Below are 12,363 nucleotides of genomic sequence, written 5' to 3' on the forward strand. Positions count from 1 at the left end.
ACTTAGTATGTAGAGGTCTATACTTATAGATTATATTATCTCTTGGTGATTGAGTAAAGATCAAATATAGTTTTCCAAGGTGATAAAATTACATATGCAGATTTATGTATGTATGTATACATCTCTCCATCTCTACATTTTATTGTTGTGCCCTTATGATCTCTGCATTGTGTTGTCGTGCCCTTTTGATCTGTGTGTGTGTGTGTGTATCTATGTATATACATATATACATATGTATATATATGTGTATATATACATACATAAATATACATATATGTGTGTCTATGTATGTATATATATAGAGAGATCTCTATATATATACATTCATAAACACACACATATGTGTGTATGTATGTATATATACATATACATACATACATAGACACACATAGGTGTGTGTGTATGTTTGTATATAAATACATAAAGAGAAGCTTCTCTAATCACCTACTAGGGGAAATATAAATAGATATATGTTTAGAAGGAAAAGAAAAGAAATTTACATAGGTACCTCTTATCCACTACAAGAAAATTGTAGAGAAAGAGCACAAAGAGCAAAAGGGCATGGAACGACAACAAAATCACAAAGAAAGGGTACAAAGGTCACAAGGGAATGACAAAAGAATGTAGAGATCACAAGGGAAATGAAATGCAATGATCACAGGGGTACAATAGTGAAATCCTAGATCTCTAATGATCTCCACCAAGGGCATGGAAACAAAATGTAGAGATCATAAGGCAAAAAAAATGAAATATAGTGATCACAAGGGCACAATCATGAAATCTCCACAAAAATTCAAAGCTTAAAGCTCTCAACCAACATTTAGAGCTCTCCACCCTCATTCAGAGCTATCCACTCTCTTTCCTACACAACTCTCTGCAATCAAAACAAATGGGGAATGATTTATATCATTTTTCTTTCTGTTTATATGTAAAATCAACTTCACATTGTCTTGTAACTCTAGCATAGGTTTTTGATCCTCAATAGCTTTCATTTCAACATTTCAACATTCAAGTATTCAAGTTTTCTCTTCATTATATGTTTGGTTGATCAATGATTTCCTTTAATTCGATTATAATACATCTCAACTAGTTTCTCTAATTATGTAATCACCCATCTATCTCTAGATTATGAAAGCACTTGTTGTTTTACATAATCTAGATAGATACTAAGAGTTCCAAAGCTATAACCTGAAGGTTATAATGTGTGTGTCCTACTTTATTGAAAATTTGGAAGTTACGTTCTTGTGCATATATTTCAATCCCTTCCTTCAAACTCAAATAAGGTGCACCCATGGAATTATTCAGGGGAATTCCACTACCCATGGAAGATGAGGTTTGTTGTTGAGCATATGTTGTTTTTGCTTAAGTGCCGCAAATTGGCATTGCTCCTTCACCCTAAGATAGCTTACATTCTATAAAGCCCCTACTTGTCCCACAATCGTACCCTATATAAATTGATTTATCATTTCAAGGGCTATATTTAGCTAACTTCTTATCCTCTCATTAACAAGAAGCTAGGGGTGAAATAGTCCTTTCCACCCTAAAAACCACTTTGCTACTTCACTAAAATTAGGATTTGAACAAAGCCAATGATACAAAATCTACTGCCACTTTGGAAAAAATGATGCGTCCAACATTACAACCATATGATAAATGGGAATAGCACATGCCCAAGGCATAACCATCATTATTCAAACCTTGTTGTCATATCAAATGTCCACTTGATAAAATATGAAGGAAAAACACATAATAAGACTCTTTGGAAGGTTTGCAAGTCATATCATGAGGTTATACTTGAGACTATAAAATGTACAACATATCCAACTAGTTCATTAGATTGAATATAATTACAAAAACATTTGGTGTAACATTTATATTTCATATTTTTTTTGGGCAAGACCAAAGGTTTTCTCTCTTAGCTCTTTCCTTCTAGTGCCTTTTAGAGCTAAGTTGTACATAGAAATTAATATCATTAGTATAAAGAGATGAATATTATTGTCAAGTTGAAAAAATTGTTGACTTATCTTAAATTGGATCCATTGCTATTATCAAAAGATTTTAGATTATTTGGTGTTTGATTTATATTTAATTTTTAACTACATATTTATGCTCTATTATCTCTAAGTGGATGCATAAACCTAGTCTCGAGCTCATTCTACCCTGTTGGTCACCCAAACATTCTTAGGCACACTAGATGGAATTGACCCTAAGGGTCAGTAAAAGCCATAGGACATTGATCTTTGATGCGACGTATCTTAGAGTTTGTGTGAGTTATCCATGAAATGTTAGGTGCTACAATAGCATATTTCCAAGGCCTACAATAATCTCTCTTTCTTATTGGATGTTAAATTCTATTTTGATTTTGTGACCCTATGTCAGATGATGTCACTGAAACTTGTAGTATGGGCCAGTTCAAAATTGCCAATTGGTGAATCTCTCTAACCATTCATCATGAGACTAAACTATCTACTCCATTAGCTCTAAGTGTCTAGGTAAACCATAATACCAATCTCATTCCAAACCATTGATCCCTTGAATGTTCAGAGGAATGCTAGACAAAATTGATCCTACGGGTCACTAAATGCTATACGGAAATGATCTTTGATAGAACATATCTAAAATCTCATGCTAATGTCATGTGTTATAGGACTATGTTGTTGAGGCCTGCAGTAACCTCTCTTTCTTTTTGGGGATTTAGTTTAGTTTTGATTTTTGCACCCCTATCTCTAGCGATGTTGAAACTTGTAGTGTTGGCCAGTTCAAAGTTGCCAACTAGTGAATCTCTCTAACTATTTTTCATGCGGTTGAATTGTCTCCTCCATTAGCTGAATTGTCTCACTGATTACTCGGCATTCTCTAACTTATATGTTGTGCTTGACATATGTTATCTATTTGGTATGAACTAAGTAAATGACTTAAGTATATAGAGACTCACTAGTCAAAATCAATCTAAGATTGTAACAATCTTTCCCTTTGACATGAGTGTGAAAAATACTTTGTCATACATTAATACTCTTATTCTTACAAGCATAACATAAACTCTTATTCAAATTATATACAAAATTTCAAAATAAAATTTTTTAGTGACAACTTATACCTCAAAATCTTATAACCCCCCCTAAGTTGTTTGATTTGTTTTGTACTCAAAATCTTACTCCTGCTGAGTAGATTTGCCTCAACTAATACTCTTTCACTTGCTTGTTGTTCTTACTCCCCCTTTACTCTCACCTTTCTCTCCCATGCTTTCTCCCCCATGCTCTTACTCCCCCATTTTGACACTGATGTCAATGGGCTAGACACTGATAGTGTATTTTTCCAAAAAGGACTTATGGACCTCAAGAAAATTATTGAGAGCAACATCCCAATTATCACAAGCTACCTCCAAAGACTTTATTTGGATGGCCAACTTGAAAACAAGGTGTACTAGGCCATCTAATGTAGAAAGATTGGAGTCTTTCTTCATAAGATTTTCTTCATAGCCTAGATGCTTATTAGTTTAGCCCTTATGTTAGCCTCATCTATAGCTAGTGCTGTGAACTAAATTTGGATTGGCAATAGGGTCCTAAAATGTTTCTCACTTTGAGCTAGAGTCATGGGAAATTTTGCACCTGATGAGTTCATTTGACATTCTGAGCTCAGGATGTGATTCCTTATCTCTTGTGTGAAGAGTGTAGGATTGCACAGTTTGGTACACAAAAAAATATATTTTCTAGTATCTTCTTCACACTGTCTATCTTAGTTGGGCTAGTACAACTTGTGTAAGTACTATTTCACTAGATATCTTCTCATTTACTTTACTTTCAAATTTCTTCTTAGACCATTCTAATAATTTGGCATTTTTATCCAGGTCTATATTACTTACTGTTTCCACTATGTTGGTAAATTTCTCAATAATTGGCTTTTTTTCATCTAGAGTAGGTAGACTAAATGCATCTAAGAAGATATCTTTGATATCAAGAAAATCTTGCTTCTACCTATGCTCCTTTCTAAGCAATTCTTGATGTTTCTTTCTTACTAAGGCTTCTTGAAGTATACCCATCTACTCAATTGTTATTGATGCATAATCATACTTAGGCAAAATAATTTCTTCATCTAGTCAAACATCTCCATAGGTTATTACCTCTTCTTCCTTATATGAAATAGGACTCAACATTGAGAATTGCAAAGGTGTTGCATCTATGCTCAGCCTCTAAAGAGTTTGACTATAAGGAGCGCCAAATTCTGGTAAAGTTACTAGTGCTTGAATTACTACTAGCTCCTTTGGCTTGGGTTCTCAAATCAGCCTCTTTAGGCTTGTCCTTTTTTTCTCTATGAATTGTGCTAGAGGTGAAGATGAATCTATCTGACCTATTTGACTCTATGTTGCATTAGTGACTAGTGTTTTCACCTTATCCTATCTAATTGTCTCAACCTTATTTGTTGCAACTTTGAGTACATTTTCTTAGACCAGATTGCCACCTATGTGTGTAGTGACAGTAAATTATGTTGTCTCCTTCCTCTGGTATACAAGAAAGGGTTGTGAAGGCCGTACACTAGTAACTTGAGGAGTGATTGTAGGTAGTTTTTATGTTTTCAGCTCCTCCCTTATAGTAACTAATTTTTGAATTTCATCCATACTTACCAATACAAGGTTGTCACATACTTTGGCCTATAGTTGAGATTGGTCAAGTATCTTTTTCAAGTCTTCCTCTATTTGGGAATTGATGTTCTGATCAATAGGATCAGAAACATCTTTTACTATAATAGATTTAGTACTTACACTTATTATGTATAGAGGGCTGGCAATTGGCATTTGCATATCTTGTACACTATGTTCTTGTTGTTGCTCTACCTCATCTATTTCCAAATCATCTATATTCATATCAATTCCTCCCTCAGTTGTGCCTTCTTCATTGTCATCATCTTTTACCTAGCTAGGTTCTTCTTCACCTTCTTTGACTATGAATAGTCCATATGTGATCTTCCATATTTTTTTGGACTTAATTACAACATCCTCTATGTTGTTATATAGTATGTTAAATGCCCTATATTTAGGAACAAATCTAACAACATATTTCTTTATGGCTTTGGATATTTGTGCCTTGTTGAGTTTTGGCATAACTTGGGTGAGGTATGTCTCTGTAATTTTACTTTCTAAGTTCAAACAATAATGCTATCTTTCTCAACTCAGTCATATAGACTTTTAGGTATGGAGTTGGCAATCTCTGGAGGAGCCTTCTTGAAAGTAGCCATCAAGGCATATATTGCATTCTCCACTTGATTCTTCTCAAATTTTCCAAGATTTTCAAAATCTATGTGAGAGAAACCTAATAAATCAACATTATTTCTAACATTCTCACATTAGTTATCTAGATTTGAGGATGGATTATGATTCACCACTTGGAATTGGTTGTTTCCATCAGATTTAGTCCTTTCCTCATTAGATTCATCCTAAGCAACATATTTTCTTCTAGGTCTTTTCTATGCTTCACATTCGTACTCTCTAGGCTTGGTTTTCTCTTTAGCCTTTTGTATAATGACTTGTGTTCTGGCTCTTATGGTAGGTGTTGTTGGTTTGAGCTAGCTTGGTTTAGCAATGTTTTTAGGTCTTGTCTTTGCGTGTTCTTTTGCCTTTCTCTTCTTCTGATTAGTAGGAATAGGTGCTTCCTTGGCGCCTTTTATAGTCTCTATTTTTTCCTCTTGTTGATACACACCCTAACCTATTGTCAATGCAGAAGGTGGTTGAATTTGATTGTCTTCTTCCTCTTCATCCTCTTCCTCTTCTTTTTGGAAGATTGGAGAGATTGGTTTGATGATGATATGTTACATTCATGAATGAGTTTTTCATTGATGTCAACATAGCATGTTTAATGTCTTATGTGGTATTTGATAGAAGAGCAGTGGGAAGATTAAGTTGGTATGGGTGACTAGTTGAGCATGATAACCATCTGAGGTTATGGGAGATAGTTCTAACTATCTAGAATAAGTAGTTAACATCAAAAGTAGAAATGATAATTCTAGAAGAAGCTATGTAAGTTTTGGTGATGTCTATTCTAAGATAGAGTTTATAGAGGCATATTATGGTAAAATTATGATATCTCCTAGAAGATTTGATATCTTGAGGATCAAGGTTGAAGACATGAGGAAGACATGTTGAGGATGACATGGCTAAGTTCGCTCATCATAAGATTGCATGTACAAAAAGATATTCAAATTGAAAGGTAGAAGATTAAGGTTATCACTAAGAGTAACATGTTCTTAATGTGGTTCTATAATGATTAATTGAGAAGGTCTAATAACTGACTCAAGGAATTGTTTTATGGATCTTGTATAAATGAAGGACATTTTCCTTTATCATGAAAAATGATGTATATGAATTGTGAATGTTTGAGAAGTAGTAGAGAGGGTGGAATGCGAAGTTGAGCAGAGCAATGTGAAATTGAAGGAAACTTCACTACCAAGGTTTTGCTAAGTGATTTGAGGTTTAGTATTTGGATTGGAGGTTTGTGACCTAGTCTACAAGGTCTAATAGTGATTGGTCTAGTTGATAGGACATAGGAAAGAACAAGGAAACTAGAAAATAATAGTAAACTATTTTTTTGGGCAGTGAGATCTTCTTGTAGTTGAAATTGCATGTTTGGGAAGTGGGCTCTTCTTGCATACATTGTACTACAACTCCTAAAAAAGTTGGCAAAACTCCTAATAGGGTTGGAATCTCCTAACAAGGATTCAACATCTCCTAACAGGGTCTTGCTATAGTAAATGTTGTAATAGACTCCTAACAAGGTCCATCCTCTAACAAGGAATATTTATATTAGTGCATCATCTTGTGAGCATCATTCCTATCAAAGTCTTCCCTCTGATCAAGGATTTCCCTAGTCAACATATTTGGTGTAATTATCTATGTGCATCTTATTATGGTTGTTGTATACTTTGGTTGAATGGATTAGTTTTTTTAAAGAAGATAAATGTTTAAATTGTTGGATAATTGATCACCCCTCCCCTCTAAGTTATCTTTATGGGCTATTATTTCTAACACTTCTTCCATGGCATCTTCACCAAATTTCTCTTTTAGTTTCTTCAATAATTTATTCTTCTTCTTAATCACTAAAGTAGTCTTTAGCTCCATAGTAATCTTTTATTTGGCCAACTCATAGTTAGCAAAAGCTTTGGCATATTTGTCCACTTCTTCTAAAAGCAATTTTGTGATTGCTACAGAGGCCTCATTAGCATTAATATCATAATCTAATGGCCTTACCCATCTCACTCTAGGAATTGGTGCTTGAATAAATGTGTTATCAACATCAACTAGGAAATAAAAATCATCATAATATTTTTTCATTAATGACACTAGAATTCTTAATCTCTTCTTCATGTATTGTTTGAAATTCTCAAAATAACTAGTCATTACTAAGTCAAAGTTATCTCTTAACAATTCAATGAAATCTCCTATTTGAACTGCAATAGACCTATTTTTCTTCCATGAAACATTACCAAATGTAGGAATGTGTTATGTACATAAAAGAAGATACATACCAAAATAGATCCAAATTTACATTGTGCACTCTTTGATTTCCTTATTGCTCATAGATTTTCAATCAATTTTTGTAGTTATAACTTGGCAAGATCACATGTATGATACTTCTTCACAATCTTGTAGCCCATATCCACTATAATTTAGGGTGCACTGTTTAATCTTCTTGATTGATAAAACATACGTGCAATTACCCTTACTACAAAATCTATTAGGGAATCTATGATTGTGTCTATGACCATTCCCCTTTTGTTCCACACAGCCTCTGTGTTCTTTTCAATAACTTCTTTGGACTCACTTCTCATAGTCTTTGGCCGATCTAGGGTTGGATACCCTGTTACCCTATGAATTATCCTCTTTGTGAATTTTATTGGCCCATTATCTAATCATAGTAAGCTATCATGAATTTTTCTCAAAATAATCCTAATCCACTCAATTTTCAAAATGTTAGGGAAATCTAGGGCATGAGTTAACCCTTCCTTTTCTAAAATCTTGAATTCTTCCCTCAACACACCATTTTCACATGATCTTCCATGCTCATCTTTGATTTCCATGTCTCCAATACTCCCAATCTTACAATTATAACACTTTCTAACATCTTGAATCATTAAAACTTGCAATGGTATCATAGATAATGCACCGAAGGGATCTTGTTTGTATGCTATGTCTTGAATAGCCTTGAAAATAGGTGGTTTTATTTTATTGCTAACTAACTAAACATTTAAAACCACTTTTCCCTCCATACCTTTTTCTTTTGAAGAACTAGATGCCATTATATAAATCTAGTGTTTACAAAATTTGAAACAATATAGATCGACATAGAATAAATACCTTGTGAATCCTGATGAAATGATGTCAAATGGTTGCTCAAATGTCCTGCAAATGGTTTGCATGAAATTTCTAGATAATCTTTAGCTCTTCTTTCTTTCTGTCAAATTCAAATGATGTTAAATGAGAAAAAATTGATCAAATAGCCCTTTAAAATATTTCAATTAATGCTAAGTTCTTACATAGCTGTGAGCTTAGCATCGAGTGATTTTTGGCTCACTCAACATCCACTTGTCTTCCCATTTTCTTGATAACCATTACAAGCTCAACATCAACTAGCCAATTGGTTAGCTCAACAATAACATGAAAAACTTAAAGATTTTTCTTTTATTCCTAATACACTTTGCATCTTTATTCATGCTTATGTAATCTTTTCAGAACTTAAATCCTTCAAATTGATGTATGATGCATCCTTTTTAAATATCAATCCCACATACCTCTTGATTGCTAGTTAGATGAGGTGTTATCACTTGACTCATTGGGTGAAGTGATCTCTTATCCACTTGGTGTATTGCCATCCTCTTGTCTCTTCCATGTCTTGTTCATCTCATCTCTGTCATTCTCAATATTTTCCTTGCCTTTTCCTTTGTTGAACTCACAACTTGGTGCCTTTGACCTTGCTAGATGATATCAATTGATGCAACCAGTCTTCAAGCAACTAAAAAATGTGGTTTGACTCAAATACCTTTTGTAGTCACTCTTGAAGTGTGTTCTAATACAATTCTTAGGAACATGTCCATACTCTTGATAGTAATGACAAGTGTACCTTGTATTATCATCCCAATTATAAAAGTTGCCATTGTTATTTACCTTTTCTTGCTTTTTTGATGACGACATTGGTGTGGATCTACACTTAAAAGCTCTATGTCCATACTTCTAACAATTATAATAATATCCTTAAAATCTTTGAGTGTGCATTGTCTTATTTCTACATTCATGTGCTCATGACCTTGTTTTTTGTAATTATGATAGTGACCAATTCTCTTTTGCTTAACATTCTGATTTATAGTCTTGCTCATGGACACATTAGCAGTATGTCCTTTCTTATCACAATTATGGCAAGTAGGTTTGGAATTCTTACCTTTTTTACTCCTTTCTTCAACACTTTTGGATGATTCTCCTTCTTTAGTACTTGTGTATCTCAATCAAAATGTATCATTGTTAAATCTAGGGGATCTCATCAATTGTTTAAAGCACTTGATAACATCATTTGGTTTATTGAAATTTTCAGCAAATAGCTTCTCCCTTTTTGGATCATTTCTCAACTATTCATTTTTCAACTTTAGTGTTGTTATCTCAATGTCCTTGGCATTCATCATTTGATCCAAAGTTTCAAATTTCATGTTAGTAATCCTAGTTACCTCTCATGATTTCTCTTCCAATCTACTGATCAAAACTCTTTTCTCATCTTTGATCATGACTTTGTCTTCCATGGCTTTCGTTTTTCGATCAATCACCTCACATAGGAGTATGGATTGTGATTCTTGCTCTAGCTTAATATTTCTAATTTCTTCATATTGGATTTTTTTTTTTCATTAAATCTACAACTACTGCATCCAATTCACTTGATTTTCCATTTGCAAATACCATAGTATTGTCTATCTCTTTGTATTTTCCATCATTCTCTTCAATAGCTACTTCCTTCCTTCTCTTTAAAGATTTCTTTAGATCTTCTCTTATTTCATTCAACTGATGTAGAATAAGACGTATTTCAATATCCTAATTCTCAATAATATTTCCCAACTTGTAGACTTCCATTTCAAAGATCTTTCCTCAAAAAACTACAAAGGTTCCCTTTTAGAGAACAAGGCTCTGATACCAATTTTTGAAATTACAATAGGAAAGGTAAACTTCTAAGGGGGGGGGGGGGGGGGGGGGGAATGGGGTGTGAATTAGTGGTTTAAAATTTGACCCATAAAAAATTTACCATACATCCATCTCATATATTCAATAAATAAATTGAAATACCATGTAAATCATATACATCTAAAGCATATAAACAAGTAAGCATTCACACATATATGAGACCAGATATGATTACCCATAAACCCTCCAATGAGAAGGCAAAATTGGGGTGGGGATGACACCCACAAATGTTCACTACTATAGTAATAGAGTGTATCAAATGAAGGTTACAATGTTTGATCATGAACCATGATCTAACCTATGAAAGGTCTTCCCTATTAAAGGCTTACAAAGACTGTTAGGTTTCACCCTATTAAAGGATTTCAAAACCCTATTAGAAGTGTGTCTTGTTAAAGGACTTCAACTCACAATTAAGAAAGCACATTGTTAGAGGATTTCAATATAGCCTATTATGACTACTTTGTTACGAGATTTAATTGATTCACCACTTAGAATGTCTTAGCAATGATCCTCCAGTTAGCACTTTGTTTCTTGATGATAGATCACTTCTAAAATGATGTATACTTCATCCTTCTTGATCATATGTCTCTCTATTGTTCACTATTTCCTTCCTTCATTCTCCTTGAATTGATTCTACAATGCAATTTAGATCATAATACCTTGGTCACTATGAATGTCCTAGTTTGCACATGCAAAAATTTCCTTGTATCATTCATTCATTTCCTTTCATGCTCTTAGAAAGTTTAGCGTTTGTCTTCCTTAAGAAGACCTAGGTGACTTAGGGTTAGGTATGAATCAACAGTTGTGATTCACCCATGTTACCACCTGAACCTTCCCTTTACTTGATTGGATGCATGTAATGCATAGGGATTCCAACTTTAGATTCATACTTAAAGCAAAAATATTTTAATTCAATCTTTAAGTTGGCTCAAAAATGGTTTACATAGTAGTTTGTGCCAATATAAACAACTAGGACAAAACTATGTTACTTAGCAACAAAAGTCCCTAGTACTTAGCACATATTGACTTCAATACTATCACTTAGCATCTGAATGACTCGACATGTACTAACTACTCAACTCCTGAATCACTCAGCATATACTATTTTCTCTATACTTGAGTGACTTGGCACATGAATCACCTGGCACATGAGTGACTCAGCACTCACTAATTACTCGACATGATCTAACTTATATGTTGTGCTCAACATATTTTACCTATTTAATATGAATTGTATAAATGACTTAAGTGTATAGAAACTCACTAGTCAAAACCAATTTCAGATTGTAACATTTTTTAATGTATCTTAAGTAGTTTGATGTTTACATGTTATTGTAGTTAGTTTTATGTAAATAGATTTGAACTTTTTACTAATATTGAAAAAAATAGTTAAAACTATTGTTAGAAAAAATAATAGGTTTAGAGAATGAAAAACTCTAGGTCTACATAAAAAACAAAAAAACACAAATCTTGTACTAGAGGTGGATAGAAAAAAATAATAATATAACTCTCTCTCTCTCTCATCTTAATTTCTCTAAGCTTCCCTCTCTCTCTCCCCCTCCTGACTCTCTCTCACCTCTCTCTCCTCACTTTCTCTTTACTCTCTCTCCTCACCATCTCTCTTTGGTTTCTATCTCATCACACTAGATCTATCCTCTCACTTTCTCTTTCCTCACTCTCTCCCCTCTCACTTTATCTCTCTTTGACTTCTCTCTCCTCACTTTCTCTCTTGTCCTTACTCTCCTTAATTTCTCTTTCTCCTCTCTCTTTGGATTTTCTCTCCTTACTCTCTCTCCTCACTCTCTCTATTTAGTTTCTCTCTCCTCACTTTCTCTTGCCTCACTTTCTCTCTCCTCACACTCTCTCTCCTCACTATCTTGCTCCTAACTCACTATCCTCACATTTTCTATCCTCTCAATTTCTCTATCATTATAGAGATCTTGCCTCTTACTCTCTCTCCTCACTATCTCACTCTCAATCTTGAGCTTCTCCCACTTTCTCTCTACTCACTTTTTGTCTCCTCTCAATTTCTCTCTCTTCACTCTCTCTAATCTTTAGTATCTCTCTCCTCACTATCTCACTCTCACTCTCTTTCATCTAACTTTTTGTCTTCCCACTCTCTATATCCCTTACTTTTTCTCTCCTCACTCTATCTC

Source organism: Cupressus sempervirens, chromosome 9 (assembly GCF_028749045.1).
Source record: "Cupressus sempervirens isolate cs-2001-9-10 chromosome 9, ASM2874904v1, whole genome shotgun sequence".
In the NCBI taxonomy this organism is placed as follows: Eukaryota; Viridiplantae; Streptophyta; class Pinopsida; order Cupressales; family Cupressaceae; genus Cupressus; species Cupressus sempervirens.